Source organism: Ambystoma mexicanum, chromosome 13 (genome assembly GCF_040938575.1).
Source record: "Ambystoma mexicanum isolate Mex_15411 chromosome 13, UKY_AmexF1_1, whole genome shotgun sequence".
NCBI lineage: Eukaryota > Metazoa > Chordata > Amphibia > Caudata > Ambystomatidae > Ambystoma > Ambystoma mexicanum.
The window spans coordinates 126,983,239-126,998,588 of record NC_090938.1 but is presented as its reverse complement, the minus strand read 5'-3'; positions in this window follow the sequence as shown (position 1 = coordinate 126,998,588).

Here is a 15,350-nt window from a genome sequence, read left to right as displayed (position 1 = left end):
GTAACCAGGGCATACCCAAAACCATGGGGTAATGGGCTGACTTAATGATGTTGAATGTAATCCGCTCTTGATGATTATTTATGGAAAGTTGGATCTCTTTAGTCTGCAGGCTTAAGGGTCCTGAAGAGAGGGGTCTTCCGTCAATTGCTTCCACCGGCTGCATGGTGTTTCGTGTCTCGTACGGAATATGATGACTAACAACCCAGTCTTGATCAATGAAAATTCCCATAGCTCTGCAGTCCACCAAGGCCAGAATGGGATAAGTCTTGTCTTTGGAGGGCGAGAGGAAGGCCTGTAGTATCACCAAACTATTTTGTCCAGGAGAGTTCAAGGATGGAATTGATGTGGAGCAAACATCTCTCTCCCGACACCTCGCTCCATCTAGGATCGGGAGTTGGCGTTTCCCGAACGCCGTGAAGGGGCTAGAGGGTATTCTCTAACAAGATGTTTATCCGAGGCACAATACATGCACAGGCCTGTGTGGATCCTTCTCATCCTTTCTTGAGGGGAAATAGGCCCACGGAAGGCTCCGATTTGCATGGGTTCCAGATCTGTGTCAGGTGTTGGGTCAGAATTGGTTTTAACAGAGGTCTCAAGGGAATTCTTTTGAAAAGGTGTCTTGGTCTTTCTCCTTTCAGCCTTTCTTTCCTGGATTCGAAAGTCTATCTGCAGGGCTAGATCCATAAGAGCCTGGAAGGAACTAGGACGAGCCACCCGGGCTAATTCATCCTTAATGTCCTTGTTTAGACCCCTGCGAAATAGAGTGAAACTTGCTTCAGAGGACCAATCCGCTTCCTTGACCAGTTGTTTGAATCTAGTAACGTATGTTAGCATATCCTGGGTACCCTGTCGGAAATCAAGTAAGCTTTCTTGAGCACTAAAAACCTGTTCTTGGCGGTCGAACATAGTTTTGAGTATCTGAATGAATCCATCATAATCATCCAGGAGGGCATCCCCTGAGTTGACTAAGGGCGTAGCCCAGGTTAACGCGTTTCCTGTGAGGTGCGAGATAATGAAGCCCACCTTCGCCCTAGAAGTTGAAAAATAATAGGGCTTAAAGGTAAAATGCACCAAGCAGGAATCCAGGAATCCACGTAAGGATTTTGCCGATCCATCATATTTATCCACCACTCCACCAAGTAACACACTGTCCTTGTTAGCGGGGTCCCGAGACAAAACTAGCTGCTTTAGCGCAGCATTCTCAGCCTTTAAGTTCTGTACTTCAGTTGTGAGCTCTTGCATGCCACGCATAAGGTCCTGGACTGCTTTCTCCATAGCAGTATCAGTGTCAGTCGTTTGGCGTCTCAAACTGTCATAAATCTCCCCCCGTCTCACCTCGGATCGCTTCTTGCTCTGTTCCGCGGGAGGATTCCTCTTGTGGACGGATCAGGTCTTGTATAGACTCGCTCGAGTCTCGTCCGGTTGCAGAGCGCGTTCAGAGTTCCGGGAAGGCCGTTGTTCCAGGATGTCCAGGAAAGTAGGTAGTGGTCGCTAAGAATGGGGATTCCAGGAGTCGAATAGAGGGAAAGGGAGAAGGAAGTAGGAAGGAAACCAGGATCTTGGATAGAAGATTCGCCGAACAGCACACACACGTCAAGTCACTACCTAATGATAGCGTTGAGATGCGTGTGGCCGCAGGGGCGTGGCCAATTTGTAGGATGTGCCGTTTGCGACGTGAAAGCTGGTGTGAGGCAAGTCGCTTGTTGCGGCCATGTTGGGAGTAACAAGGAATACAAGCCCCGGCGCGATAAGGACCAGGAGGTCCAGAAGGGGCAAGTTCTATGGGTCATGACAGGTTCTCCCTTCCCCAGGTTTTAAGCAGAGGGTAAGGTGGAATCTTGGAGCACAGCATACACTCAAGCTTCCCCAGCACGAGTCGACAGTTCTGTTCCAGTTTATCAGGAGCCTCGATGGCCACGTCTTGTTTCTCTTGAAAGTCTCTTTCCTTCGAGGGCCTGACGTATTGAAACAACAACAAAAACAGAAGTTTCTTCAACAAATGAAAGTTAATTTCCTGCTTTCACTTAGGGTGAGGATTCTTCACCCCTCTGTCCCCAACTTCCAGGCGCTGACCCCTCTTTATTCTCAGCCTCCCTCAACCGGGTTCACTATGGCTTTTCCTTCCTTCACAAATCTTAATGTTGTTTCCAGTGGACATCTCTCGGTCGGGTTCACTCCTGTCAATACACTGTTTCTTGGGATTTTAGACTTGCCGCCTTCTCGTTAGCATCCCCCTTCCAAGTTCACTCTTGCCAACTTCATATTCACAAATGTGTGCAGTATTCACTTCAATGGAATTCTCATGTGGCGGGATTCATGTCCATTGCTTTCTTTATAGTCCTTAGGTCAACGGCTTTTGACTGTACGGGGATTTTGCGTGACCTCCTGTATGACCACTTTGACACTCAGACAGGGATCGACCAGAGTCTCTCGAGTTGGCACCCACATGGTGCTGGTTCCCTCTGCAGCTGGTCTTCCCTTAACACTTTTACAATTCTTTGAACTTGGTTCAACTTGCCATTTTGTGTCTTACATTCACCACAGCCAGGCTCCCCTCGACTCACCGCCTGTGATGAACTGCTTGGCTTTCCTCGTAACTGGAGTCAAGGCTGGTACCATGGTAGCAGGAGTTTCCCTTGCTCCCACTTATCAGCGTTGACACGCTCCGTGTACCATTGCCATCTGTAGCAGCACAATTGGGCTATTGTCCTCGGTCTTACGATTCCCTATACAGAGGTTTTGTGGGTCTGCGTCAGAAAGGGCAATGTTGTGTCTCTCCTTGTCAGCCTCCCGATATTCACTGCCTTTTTCCTCCTCTTGAACTGCACGACCTGGATAGCTGTCTCGTCGTTCCGTCTGCCTTGCTCGTACTGTGCTCTCTTGCTCCTCCTTTTATCCCTGTGGGGAAGGGAAAGGGCCGGCAGGTGTGTGTGATTCTGATCGATTGCCTGACTTTACCTGACCCTTGTATTGGGATATGTCAGGTAAATGGCTTTGGTGTTTGTCCGTTCTCTGGTGTGTCCTGCAAAAGTGTTAGTGCTGGAAGGGGGAGGGGGCAATGGTTTTGAATGTCCTACGTGGTAGGATGGGGAAAAGGTATTGAAAGAGGGGGATACCGTGTATCACCCGTTGGTGTCCCATTTCCCCTTCCCGAGGATCCCCCATCCAGGTGATCCTCCCTCACTGGTCCACCCCCAGGAACTGGATCCAATAGCGATGGCTGTGTTCTGGCCACCTGGATGACAGACCCCCCGGGGACTAGCTAGGGAGATACCTTCAGGTTTCTCACAACTTTTATAGTGGATACGCAGAGTCAAGGAGTTCAACAATTCTATTTTCCCTTTCTGGTGAAACAACAATTATCAGCATGGATTTCAATTTTTATCAGTTGAATCACATCCCACCCCTGACACCATATGTAAGGTAGGCATGGTATCAAAGTAGGACAGACACAAGTGATCACAGTTCAGGGGTGTTTATTGAACTGTAAAGTGGATGGGATAAATGCCTAATCTAAACCTAAATCTAAGATGGGAGCATGCTACAACCATCAAATCATAATAATACAGTCCTAGTGGAGTCTACTCAAATGAAAGGGCATATACTAAGAAAACCTATTGCCAATCATTAGCACTATGCTACAAAAGAGTGTGGGATAATGTTCATAAGAAAAGAAAGAAGTGTTCACAAAATGATAAGTCAGCATGTTATGGCCGGGGTCTCCCTTCCCCATGTTTTTAGCACGGGACAAGGCAGGACTCTCAAGCACAGCACACGCCGGGGCTTCTCCGGCATGAGCTTACAGTTTCTTTTCTCTATATCGGGGCCTTCTGTGCCCAAGTCTCTTCCCCATGCAAAGTGTCTTGCTTCAGAGGGCTAGATATGCCAAAACCAACAAAACAAACAGTTCCTTCTGGTAACCTTCACATCGGGTAATTGCTCTTCAACCTAGGATCCCCCTCAGCCGGGCTCCGATCCTTCTTTCAGCGTTAGCCTCTCTTAGTACTTGCCAATTTAAACAGAGGCTTCCGAAATGACGATCATGTCTTGCTGGGTCACTTTTTCATTCTATGGCAAGTGCGTGCTTCACAATATCGCAGTTCGCACAGCGTTCCCCTCAACCAGGCGCAAACGCCAGGTTCAGAATTCCCTCAGTCGGGTTCACACTTTCCGCAGTTCGCAATTTCTAAATCGCAGGGAAAGCAGGGGTTCCCTTCACCGAGCTTTCTCTTGGCATCCCTCCGTTGGGTTCACATTTGCCACAGTTCACATTTCATTAAAAAAATAATAATATTCTAGATCCCTTAGATTCTTCCCTTTTCCTAAGTCTGGGTCTCAGCCCCCAGTCAGGCTTTCTCTAAAGACCCTAGTCAGGCTTCGCACAGTTAATTCATTACAATGTTGTAGGGTGTGTTAGGGTTCACCCCAATTCGCAGGCATACTGTCATGGCCATGAAGTCAGGGGCACAGGCATGCAGGGGTCGCATGCACAGGAGACCTGGGTGGACACTGTCTTGGCGCCTTTGGCGGCAGGCTCATGAACAAAAGTCAACAAGAACATCCATTTAACACCAAAAAGTTTTTATTATCGACATAGCACTTCAGATGCATTAACCTTGAACATTCCATCCATTAAGCAGGATGCATTAACCTTGAACATTCCATCCATTAGGCAGCCCCAAGTGTATTCTTGGGTGTGGCTGCTAATGGATAGCCTTCGCACATGCTCACTCTCTAGGAGTGGCAGGGTGTGGCTGGTAAGCCAGCCCTAATGGGCGTGCCCACTATCTCAGCTATATAAGTTGCCCCGATCCTCAAGACAGACACTTTGCGGTATTCTACACTTGCAAGCAGCGTAACGCTCACTGTCGCCTGAGGTCAGACTTACCTTTGAAGATCCTGCTTCCTGGACATCCTGCTTCCTGCCAGCATACTTACCAACTGGGGGAAGCTGTTGTTACCTGTACATCTCTTCGACAAACCAAGTATTCATCTTTACACTTTCCGGAACGCCGAAATCTTCATCTTGGCACCACAAGCACGACACGCTTCATCGTCGACAGCAGCGCCTGCAAGGAAAAACAGAAGACAAGGTTAGACATTGTAAACACTGTCAGTTTAAGGTTGTGCTTCGCCATACTTTGCGCTTTTCCTTAAACCATCACTTACCTGCTGTCGAACATTGCAGTAGCATCCATCTTCCATCAGGCCACGTCTCACGTCTCACAGCTGCATTGAGGCCGCATTTCCATCTAAGGGAAGAAAACAGAAGAGAGACATTATCGCGGGCATAAATAGGAGCAACATATAAAGACATTAAACAGAACGAACAGCATCACAAGAGCCAAGAAAGACTTACCAATCATAAGGAGAAGCATAGTCGCAGCTGGACTGGCCTAATCCTTATCAGGGATCAGTGAAGGAACTAGATCCCATTCAAAGCGCCCCTGCCAGCAGTAGCAGGACGGAGAGCTTATCTTCCATAATTCACAGGTGAGCTTTATGGGCCAGTGTATGCTCACAGAAACCGTACTTTGGGGTGAAGGGTTCGAGAGGTACAACAATCACAGATTGGCACACTCCCACACTCTTATCTCCACGCAGGAGCAGTATCACTACGTACCACCGCTCACAGCTTTTCTACTGAGGGAGAGGCCTTAAGGGGGGTGATTGAAGTTCAGGGAGGGCTGCAACCGTGCCCCAAAGCCTCCTCAGAGACCAGTTGAGCGTAACACATCCCTCAGTCGGGTTCACGTCTGCCTCCACAATGTGTCAAAGACTTTCGACTGTACAAGGGGTTTGGTTTGACCCTTGTATGACCACCTTGACACCTCACGCCGGCCTCCACTGAGGCCTCTTGGTACTTGTTTCTCCTGGTTCGGGAGAGGGGTCACCAGCCAGAGACCTTCGATTGAGCGCCCACGTGGCGCCACACCACTCTATCTCTGGTGCCAGTTTCTCTCCCAAAGGTTTGCAGGGGTCTCCCTCTGCCGGGGTCGGACCTTTCTCACAAAGTTCAGAATCTTTTTAAAAGTATGTTTTTGGACTCCCAGTCCCAGAATGCACTTGTGATAATTTCACTCTGACTTCACAGCTCCCCAATACGGCATTCCATGTTTTGGGAGCTGTAGGAGCCACAAGAGGGATGTTTCAATCAGGTTAGGGTCTTACCTCCTGCCCCTCATGTACTTGGGTTAGCCTACCTGGTGCCAGGGGAGGGGTTCTACTGTAAGTACCGCCAGGCAACCCCCAGCTGCACCTGATCATGCCTTCGCAAAGTACAGCTCCCTTCTCCACACTGCAGTCTCCTCTCAGATAGCAGGACCAGTGTTTGGGTGGTTTTCTCCTCCTCCAGGTCTTCCAGGGCTTCTGCAGCTGACTAGGGCTTTCTCATTCTCTCCGACACCTTCCAGCATCCCCGACTCTGTGAGAAACCTGAGGGTATGCTTCCAAGCAAGCCTCAAAGAGCCCCTATTCAGGTGGCCAAAGGAAGCTTGAAATGCTCAGATCCCAGCACTGTGGGGGCGAAAGCGTGAAAGGGAATCACCTGGATGGGGGAACCCGGGGTTATGCTCAGGCGAATGTCGCAGGTGAGATGCAGTATGTTACTAGGGGAGAAGATGAGGAGAGTGAGATCCCTGAGACCTTTATGGGCTGTGCCATATCTGCCGCCCTTCTTCCCATTAGATCTCTGCATGCCAGATCCAACAACCCCTCCATACGTAATCAATTCTCTAAGGTCCCAAACCCTGTTACACCCACAAAGCATAACTCCCAGAATCTTGGGTTCACTGGTCTCCATTCGAATATTCCCCATCCTTCTTCTTCCCGTCCCTTTAATTGTCATTTTCCGTATTCCCAACCTGATCAGACTAATGTAACAACCCCAGCTATTCCTGATTACCCTGCAAACCCTAGCAATCCCTTCCCTCTGATTGTCATCTTCCAAAAAACCAACTTACTAGGACAGAACACTACTGTTCCCACCATCCCCTATGTTCTGTTCTTCATCCCGGTCATTCTCGTCTATTACACAAACCTTCCTTATCCCATCCCATAGGATACTCTGACACTCCAACCCCCCAGCCCCCTTTTCTGACACAAATACTTTTTCACACCTAAGACAATAGACATGTAAAACCTGTTTATCTGACATGTCCCGACAAACCATCTGGCACAGACAGGCAATTGACTTAAATCACACACACCTGAAGGCCCTTCTTTTCCCCACAGGGATAAAAGGTGGAGCCAGAGAGGACAGTACGAGCAAGGGGAGCACGGCAGACAGCATGACGAGATGGCTAACACGTAGCAGTTCAAGAGAAGGAGAAAGGCAGCAGGAATCAAGAGGGTGGCGAGGAGAGAAGTGACCTTGCCCTTTTTGTCCCCGACCCGCAGAACCTTTGTGCAAGAGAGCCTAAGACTGCGAACAATAGCACAAGAGTCCTGCAGCAGATGTCAGCGTTACATGGGGCAAACCTATGCCGATAAGCAGGAGCGAGGGAAGCTCCCACACCCGTGGTATCGGCCTTGACTTCAGAGAGGCAACAGCCAAGTGGTTCATCACAGCCGGTGAGTCTAGGGGAGAATCGATATGGACCAGGCTGTGTTGAATGAGAAGCGCAAAGTGGCAAGTTTGAACCAAGTTTAACGAACTTTGAATGAACTATGAAAGGGTTGAAAGGGAGACCAGCTACAAAGGGAAACCGGTCGAATGTAGATGCTATTTCAAGAGACTCTGATTGAGCCCCATATGAGAGAAACTAGAAGTACCAGAAGGCCGTAAGAGGGCCAGCGAAATAGATCAAAGTGGTCATACAGAGGGTCGAGCAAAATCCATGTACAATTGTAAGACTTTGATCTACAAGCACTTTGAAAGTGAATCCCGAAAGCAATGAACTGTGTAAAGAGGAGAACATTGAAAGTAAAACAGGGGTCAGCGCCCAGAAGAGGGGGAACCAGGGGTGAGCCACTATCACCTTGATCGAGAGTCACAGTAAACCCAGTGAAGGGAGGCTAAGAATCTAGAGGGGTCAGAGCACGGCAGAGGGGATACATGGGTGAAAAGTTGTGACCCCAAGATTGAGAAAAGTGGAAGTAAAAGTTAAGAGACGCCAAGAGTGAACCCGAAGGAGGGATGCCAAAAGGATGAAGCTATCACCCAAGTACTAGCAGTCAAGAGAGGTTTGAGCCGGCAGAGGGAGATCCAGGGTTTAAGCCCTCACCTGAGTACTGACAGTCAAGAGGGGTCCGAGTCCGGTGGCGCTAGAGAGCCCGAACGTGATGGCGGCTCTTCTCTGAACTCTGTGAAGGGCTCCCAGTAATCCTGATTGCAAAGACTGTGGAGGTGACTACAACTGTGTACACGTACAACTAGAACACAGAGATACTATGACACCATTCGGTATAACTGTTCTCATACCAACACCTCCCGCTCACTCCCCATCAGTCTAAGTAAACACTGCTGGATACACCCCCCAGCCAGGCGTTCTCCTCAGACCTAACGCAGCCACAGTCGGTCTGGATAAATCCTGCCAGAACGAACACATACCACTGATCTCAACCACCACACCTACCGCTAAGAAGCAGCTATTTAACCAATACCGCACCAGCTGCACACATATCCGGTGCGCACACGTGCCGTTGACTCTCCCTACTCTCTCTACTGACCTGAACTTCGGTTCCCAAGGGCGTTCAAACTGCCAGCGCCTTCAGACCATACCAGTGGTATATAAGGCGCTATACAAGTGCACAATAACATAACATAACATATTCAAGGTGTCAGAAGGTCTTGAATAGCCACCGGTGACTTTATGTGGACTGGATCACCTGGGATCCCCCTCTGGCCCTGGAAAGACAGCTGTGGGGCTGGCAGACACAGGAACAAAAAGGAGGCGCTGAACAAACGTGATGCAGCAACACCGAGGAGTCCTGTGGGCCCGCGGTGGCACCCGTGAGGAAGCCACGGCCTCCGTTACGCCATGAGAAGTGAACGGCCTGGAGACCCTGGTTGAAACAGTGGTGACAGCAGAAGGATTGGCTGCCTGGAGCGGGCAGGGACCCAGCAGCGAAAACAGTAATAGCTCCTCACCGGAAGGCCTCACCTTGGAAGCATGCTGGTTACCGGTCCGTGGGACAACAGCCCTACCTACTGATGAGTGGGTCACTCACACCAGGGCAGGCTAAGCGAAGGGCGAGGGACGCCACAATTGCACCTGGGAACTAGCGGTCCCCGACTACATCCTTTATTCCGTCGGACCAGAGAGGGAGCAGTCTTAGAGAACAGGCACAAGTAGGAGCCCGGCTCTTTCCCATTAAAGCGAAATGCCACCAGCCCGTAACAGTGGCAATAATCCTGGGGCGAGAAACAACACCACAGGGGCCGTGAGCAGAGGCAGTGAGGAGCCCGCTCCCGGGACCTGACCACTAGCCTTTGCTGCAGGGAGTTGGCACCAAAGGCAAACCCTTTGTCACCCATGGATTAGCTGGTTTGAAACAAGCCAGCAGAGCTAATTGGCTAGTGCAACCACCCATTGATCCGGTACACAGCTGGGGGCCAGAGGCAGTCTGGAGCCTGCCCCCCAGTGAACATCGTAGCAGGGGCCACTTGGCACACGCATCGCTGATAGGAGAGGGTCTCATAAGAAGGCCCACCTGCCAGTATAGCACCCCAGCACGACCCTAGACAGTGTGTGAGAGGAGATCCATTACGAATAAAATGAGACTGTGGCGGGGCATCACTTGGTAAGTGCCCTCAGAAATAATGTTACCTTGAGAAGGGGAGGATCCCGTACGACATCTGTAGAAAGACAGAAGGAAGGATCCAAGACCGGAACATAACAATAGCAATTAGTTCAGGTCTGGGAAGACCCCCAGGTGCACCATCTTACTGAAAGACTCCCCCAGAGCCATTCTCCCCTTGGGGAGGGGCGTAATGCTGCAGTAGCTTGCCCCGGTCAGGAGTAGATACATTGCAGCCGCCGAGCCGAGCGACCCCGCTCACTGACTCCCACTCCTGTTTAATTCTGGGACTCTGTTCAACCAAACCCCTGGGCCAACACCGCAGAGGCAAGTAGTCGTCCCTGATCCCTGCAACTACTCCTAAGACAGACTGTGTTGGCACCCGAGAAAATGACTACAAAATATGGGGAAGTCAGACAAAATGCAACGGAAGCTCAATTTCGAGGGCGGATCCTCTGCTAAAACAACCAGATCACAGCTCCAGATGGCAACATCCGATTCAAGGAGGGAGGCGGCAGAGTGTACTGCTCAATCCCCAGAGGTGGACATCAGAGAGATCCTACTAGATCTCAAGGCAGGCATTGGCGGTCTTGACTCCAAACCTGATTCACTCTCCTCCAAGGTTGACCCATTACAACACTGACTGGACAAACATGGCGACTGCCTGGACGAGGTGGAACAGAGGGTTTCTGGGTTGGAAGATGGAGCTACATCACTTGCCGCCAGGGTGTCATCACTCAAGGTCCAGATCAAATCGGTCACAGCTAAAAACAAAGATTTAGAAGGGAGAGCCCGACGTAACAATATTCGCCTGGTCGGTATAAGAGAACAACAGGGTCTACCCAAAATGGAAGAATTTGTAGAAGCCCTGTGCAGGGAGTTGTTTGGAGGGCCCACACTCTCCCCCATGTTCATTGTGGAGAGAGCCCATTGTATACCCGCGGCTCGCCCGATACCAGGAGCAGCTCTCTGCCCTATCATTGCACTCCTACTAAACTATAGAGACCGGGATCCGATCCCCCGGTTGGCTAGGGAAAAGGGGGAACTCCAGTACGACGGAGATAAAATTCAAGTATATACAGATTTCTCAGCAGCGGTACAGGCCTCACGACGATCATTTGCAGGGGTGAAGAGGCACCTGCGGGACTGCAACATCTCATATTCTATGCTCTTCCCAGCAAATCTCTGGATCAAACATGCAGGGAGGACACAATTATTTACTTCACTGGGGGCAGCGACCTCCTTTCGTGATGAGATTGGCGGGCGTCCCCCCCCGGAACAACCTGAGACCCCGTGGAGATGATCAGGACCAGAGAGACCCAGGCTGATGATGTCTGACACGAACGGTGGGGGGAAGTAACACCGCTGACTTTGATTAGTCTGTTGGCACCTCGGTTGTTTGATATAAAATCGCCTCGGATACACATATGCTTCAACTGGAAGGGGAGCCTGTGGACTTGGACGGGCACTAGCACCCCAAGCTCCACACTGTACAAGGGATATGGGCTAAGGGGGAGGGAAATGACAATGGGCAGGTTGGGGGTTGCCTGTGAGGGAGGGTTGTTAGGGGGGCAAAGGGAGGGGGAGGGAAGGGCGGGATTCAAAGGTTAGCGGGGAAGGGAGTAGAGATGGTTCTGGTTATTTGGAGTCTGGTTCATATGGAGACTTCGGCAGATGGGAAGATCTGGACCCCACTGCTCCAGCACCCCATGAGCTAATGTGGTTTAACGCAGCAACCTGGAATATAAGAGGAGGAACAATCCTGCCAAGATTCGGAGGCTCACACAATACCTCAAAAGGCACTGCATTGATGTAGCTCTCCTCCAAGAAACTCACCTTACTCCCCCCTCCAAATGTAAATGGGGTATTAACTGGGGATGCCACAGGTACTTCTCCTCCTTATCCTCCTATGCCACAGGAGTAGCAATTCTGATAAGAAAAGGGGTAAAGTTCCGTCTGGTATCGGTAGCCAGGGACGACACCGGGAGGTCACTGTTGGTACACAGAGTGCTCGAGGGAGTACAAGTGGCCCTGGTAAACTCATACGGTCCCAAAGTAAATAACTCAAACTCATTCGACTGGGTCATGTCACAACTAGCAGGGCACCAAACAGCCAAGATTGTATGGGGGGGAGATTTGAATACCGCTCTAGACCCTCTGTGGGACGGATCGGGATGGGTCAAGGTGGTACCACCAGGGCTAGCCTACAGGTACAGGAAATCTGCAAGATGTATAATCTCGTTGATGTATGGAGACAACGGCATCTAAAGGTTTGGGATTACACTTACCACACCTGGGTCCACGGCTCTAGATTAGATTATTTGTTAGTGTCCCGAGAAGGGGGATTCCACTGGAGGAGTAGTCACATTCTCCCTCAAACATTGTCTGATCGCTCTCCCATACTATAAGAGTGCTAGAGTCCCGAGGAGAGTCCCAGTCTTCTCCAGTCCACTTCAGACCCACAGTACCACGGCAAAACACTCTGATTGTTTGCTCTCAGACACATGAGCGGAAGCAGCAGCAGCTGCACGATGGGGCCACAGGCGCGGCTGAAACAGTGAATCCAACTTGAGTCTGAACGGCAAGGTTCCCCATCTCAAGCGGCATCTGCTAGCGCTGACCCTGTCACAACCGTAGTGCTTCGTGAAGATGCTGAGGTAAGCTCTGAACTATCAATCATTTTACCTCACTCTCAGGTCATGCTAACTGAGCAAGTGCACCCAGTGACTTACAAGGTGGCAGCGTTAGTCACACTGACAATGAATACTATAGAGGACAAAAAGCATTTGGCACGCTTTGGAATCAAGCCCATAACGGACGCTTGTTTGCGACCTGGAGCTATATTGCCACATGTGTCGCGATCGGCTGTATTAACAGAAGCCGCAACTAATCCTTCGGCCCATAGTACAAACACAGTTGTGTATGAAGGCTCCGCCGGTGCTCTGGATACTACGGTGATTCCTATAAACCGTATAAATGGCAATAACAAACAAGCACAGATTTTCAATTCGCCAACCGCCCCAATTGTAGCGGCGTTGGAGGCGAATGTGATCGTGGTGAATACATTGTCGTTTCAGTCTCCCTTTGACGTGACTGACACTGAGCTATTGCAAATTGAAGTGTCCGTAGATAACTCTAATGCGTCCAAATTCATATTTGTGGCTCTAATTAGACCACATGAGCCCTTGCTGGACTTAATTAATTCAGCTGAGTCACGTGGCCCAGAGGATATATTAACAACAAATGAAAGTTCCCAATCTGGTGCGGAACTAAATTCAAATCTACGAGTAGACGCATGGAAAAGAATAATGGCACTGCAACAGGCTACTTTAGCGCCATCAAGCGACAACTTTGAAGTCCCAAAAGGAAGACTTGAAAGACCAAACACGCAATGCCTCCTTTTAAACACAAACCTCGGCAGCAGCGGCATTTCAAACTGTGCGGGTACACCTCATAACCAAACAACTCTAGTTGTGCTGCCGCGACATGAGCTACAAATGGGAAAGAAGCCACAAACGCCATCAGTCAACACACCAAGAGTCCTCGACCTCGCGGGACACAAGGCACGTCTAATCGAGAGGCTAACCGCGGATTTTCAAGCAATGAAAGAAAAGCTAATACAAAGCTTTGTCAATACGCCTATCGATAAACCCTTAAGCACAGCCACTTGTGGACGTAACACAGCTGAACTGTCAAAACAGCCCAATTTCGACTCGATGGCGTCACCCTTGACTCATCTGCAGAGTTCAGATCAGTGCAGTTTGATAAAGAGGAGTCACTCCTCTTCTAGTGATAATTCGCCATACGCCTTTGGCGTACTTAGGACAAAACAAACAAATAAGGGTGCAACTGAAGTGGAGATTATTCCGCAACGCAATGTGAGATAGATTCCATTGGAAGAACAATTACAGGAAGTACTGCCGCATTCAGCACCTGCGAAGATGGCTCAGGAACAACACGATAAAACGAATCTCTCAGTGCTGCGGGCATCCAAATCCATAACAATGTTCTAGCAGCCACATCCTTAGCTCTTATTCCTTTTGTGAAATTGTATGAAAGCTTAGACGAGTCCATAAAAGATCAAGGAGCCCAAATCAGCAATTTAGTCACAAAAGTAGAATCAATGGAGCAATTAAATGGCGTCCTTCAACAAAGACCGGAAAGAGAATCTGATATTTCATCACAATGGCAATATCGTCTTGACGATCTGGCGACAAGTGCGCAGGCAGATAACTCTGCTGTTATGTCTGCAACCTTAGAATGCATGAAATGGCTGAGACATAATGTTCACCTGAGTCGTGAACAGAATCATGGACAACGAAGCGGAGAGGTCACTAGCACTAGGAACAGTGTACCAGCGACAAGCTCACAGCTATTACCAGAACCAGCTCAATCATCATCAAATGTCACCCAGCTTAAAAATCCTATAGTAATAGCTGCAAGTGAGGCAATCCACAGAGTCCCGGCCAATACGGCAGAGTCAGTCATCGATCTTTCAGCCCCATTTCTGTCATCAGATGAAAGAAATAGTGGGGATAAAACGAGGGAAAATTAAGCTGCAAATGAATCAATACAAGTGCCAGAGATGTCTAGTATGGCAACAGGTGCATCTGTTCTATCTGCTATTGGAAAGAAGCTGACCTTCGATATATTCTCTGGACCAGCGAAGAATTTTCCTTCACTTATTGCTACGACAGCAAAGACGATCTCAGAAAAACAAGGACTGGGCATAAGTAAAGCAGCGAAAAATCCAAGAAAAAAGCTCTCCACAAACACGAAACAATTTGTTAGGAACCTGTCAACACCTCAAAAGCTTGGCCTATTTGAGCGCAAATCACAAGGCTAACCGTCAGATAGGTCAATTAGGTTACAATTGAATGAGACGGAGATTCAACCTAATGGTGCAAAACCTTCTTTAAATCACAAACAAAATCAAAATAAGCAGCCAAGACTGGACTCTGACACACAACAAACAGATCCACAGAGCCTTCATCGGGTTCTATGTGATCTATCGACTTATTCTATTGATTCCGTTGACTCCATCAACGTTAAAGGTGAAACAAGTTCAGAAGCAAAGCCACAAAGCAGCCAGGAGCTAAAATCTGTGGCAGGATTGGACCAACGAGTAAGCAAGAAGCCGGTGGATGCAAAAAAAGATCTTACTGTACCCTTAGTTCCATCTAAAAAGGTTATTACACCTAAACAAAATATTGCAGGCCCCAGGCTTCACCAAGAAAGAGAGGTTGGAAATCGTCCCAAAACCTAAACCCTAGAATGACCTCCACTCAATTGAATAAACTTCAAACACTGAAAATAAAAGATCATGACAGGCATCAGACAGAGACGAGACATTAAGCGTGGAAAATCGGGGTGGAAAATCTGTTCCCTGAGGACTGTGATGTGAACTTAAATAGAAGAAATGTGTTGAAATTACTTCATAACATTCCATCTCTACGTACAATCACCACAGAAGATATATTGATTGTGGAATACATCTCTGAAAACTCGGCCGATAAGGTGTTCTTACATATTAGATCAATAGCAGTTGAAAAAACCCTACTAGCGGCAAGGGACGAGCTTCTATCTTATGGCTTTGAAGTACAATCTGA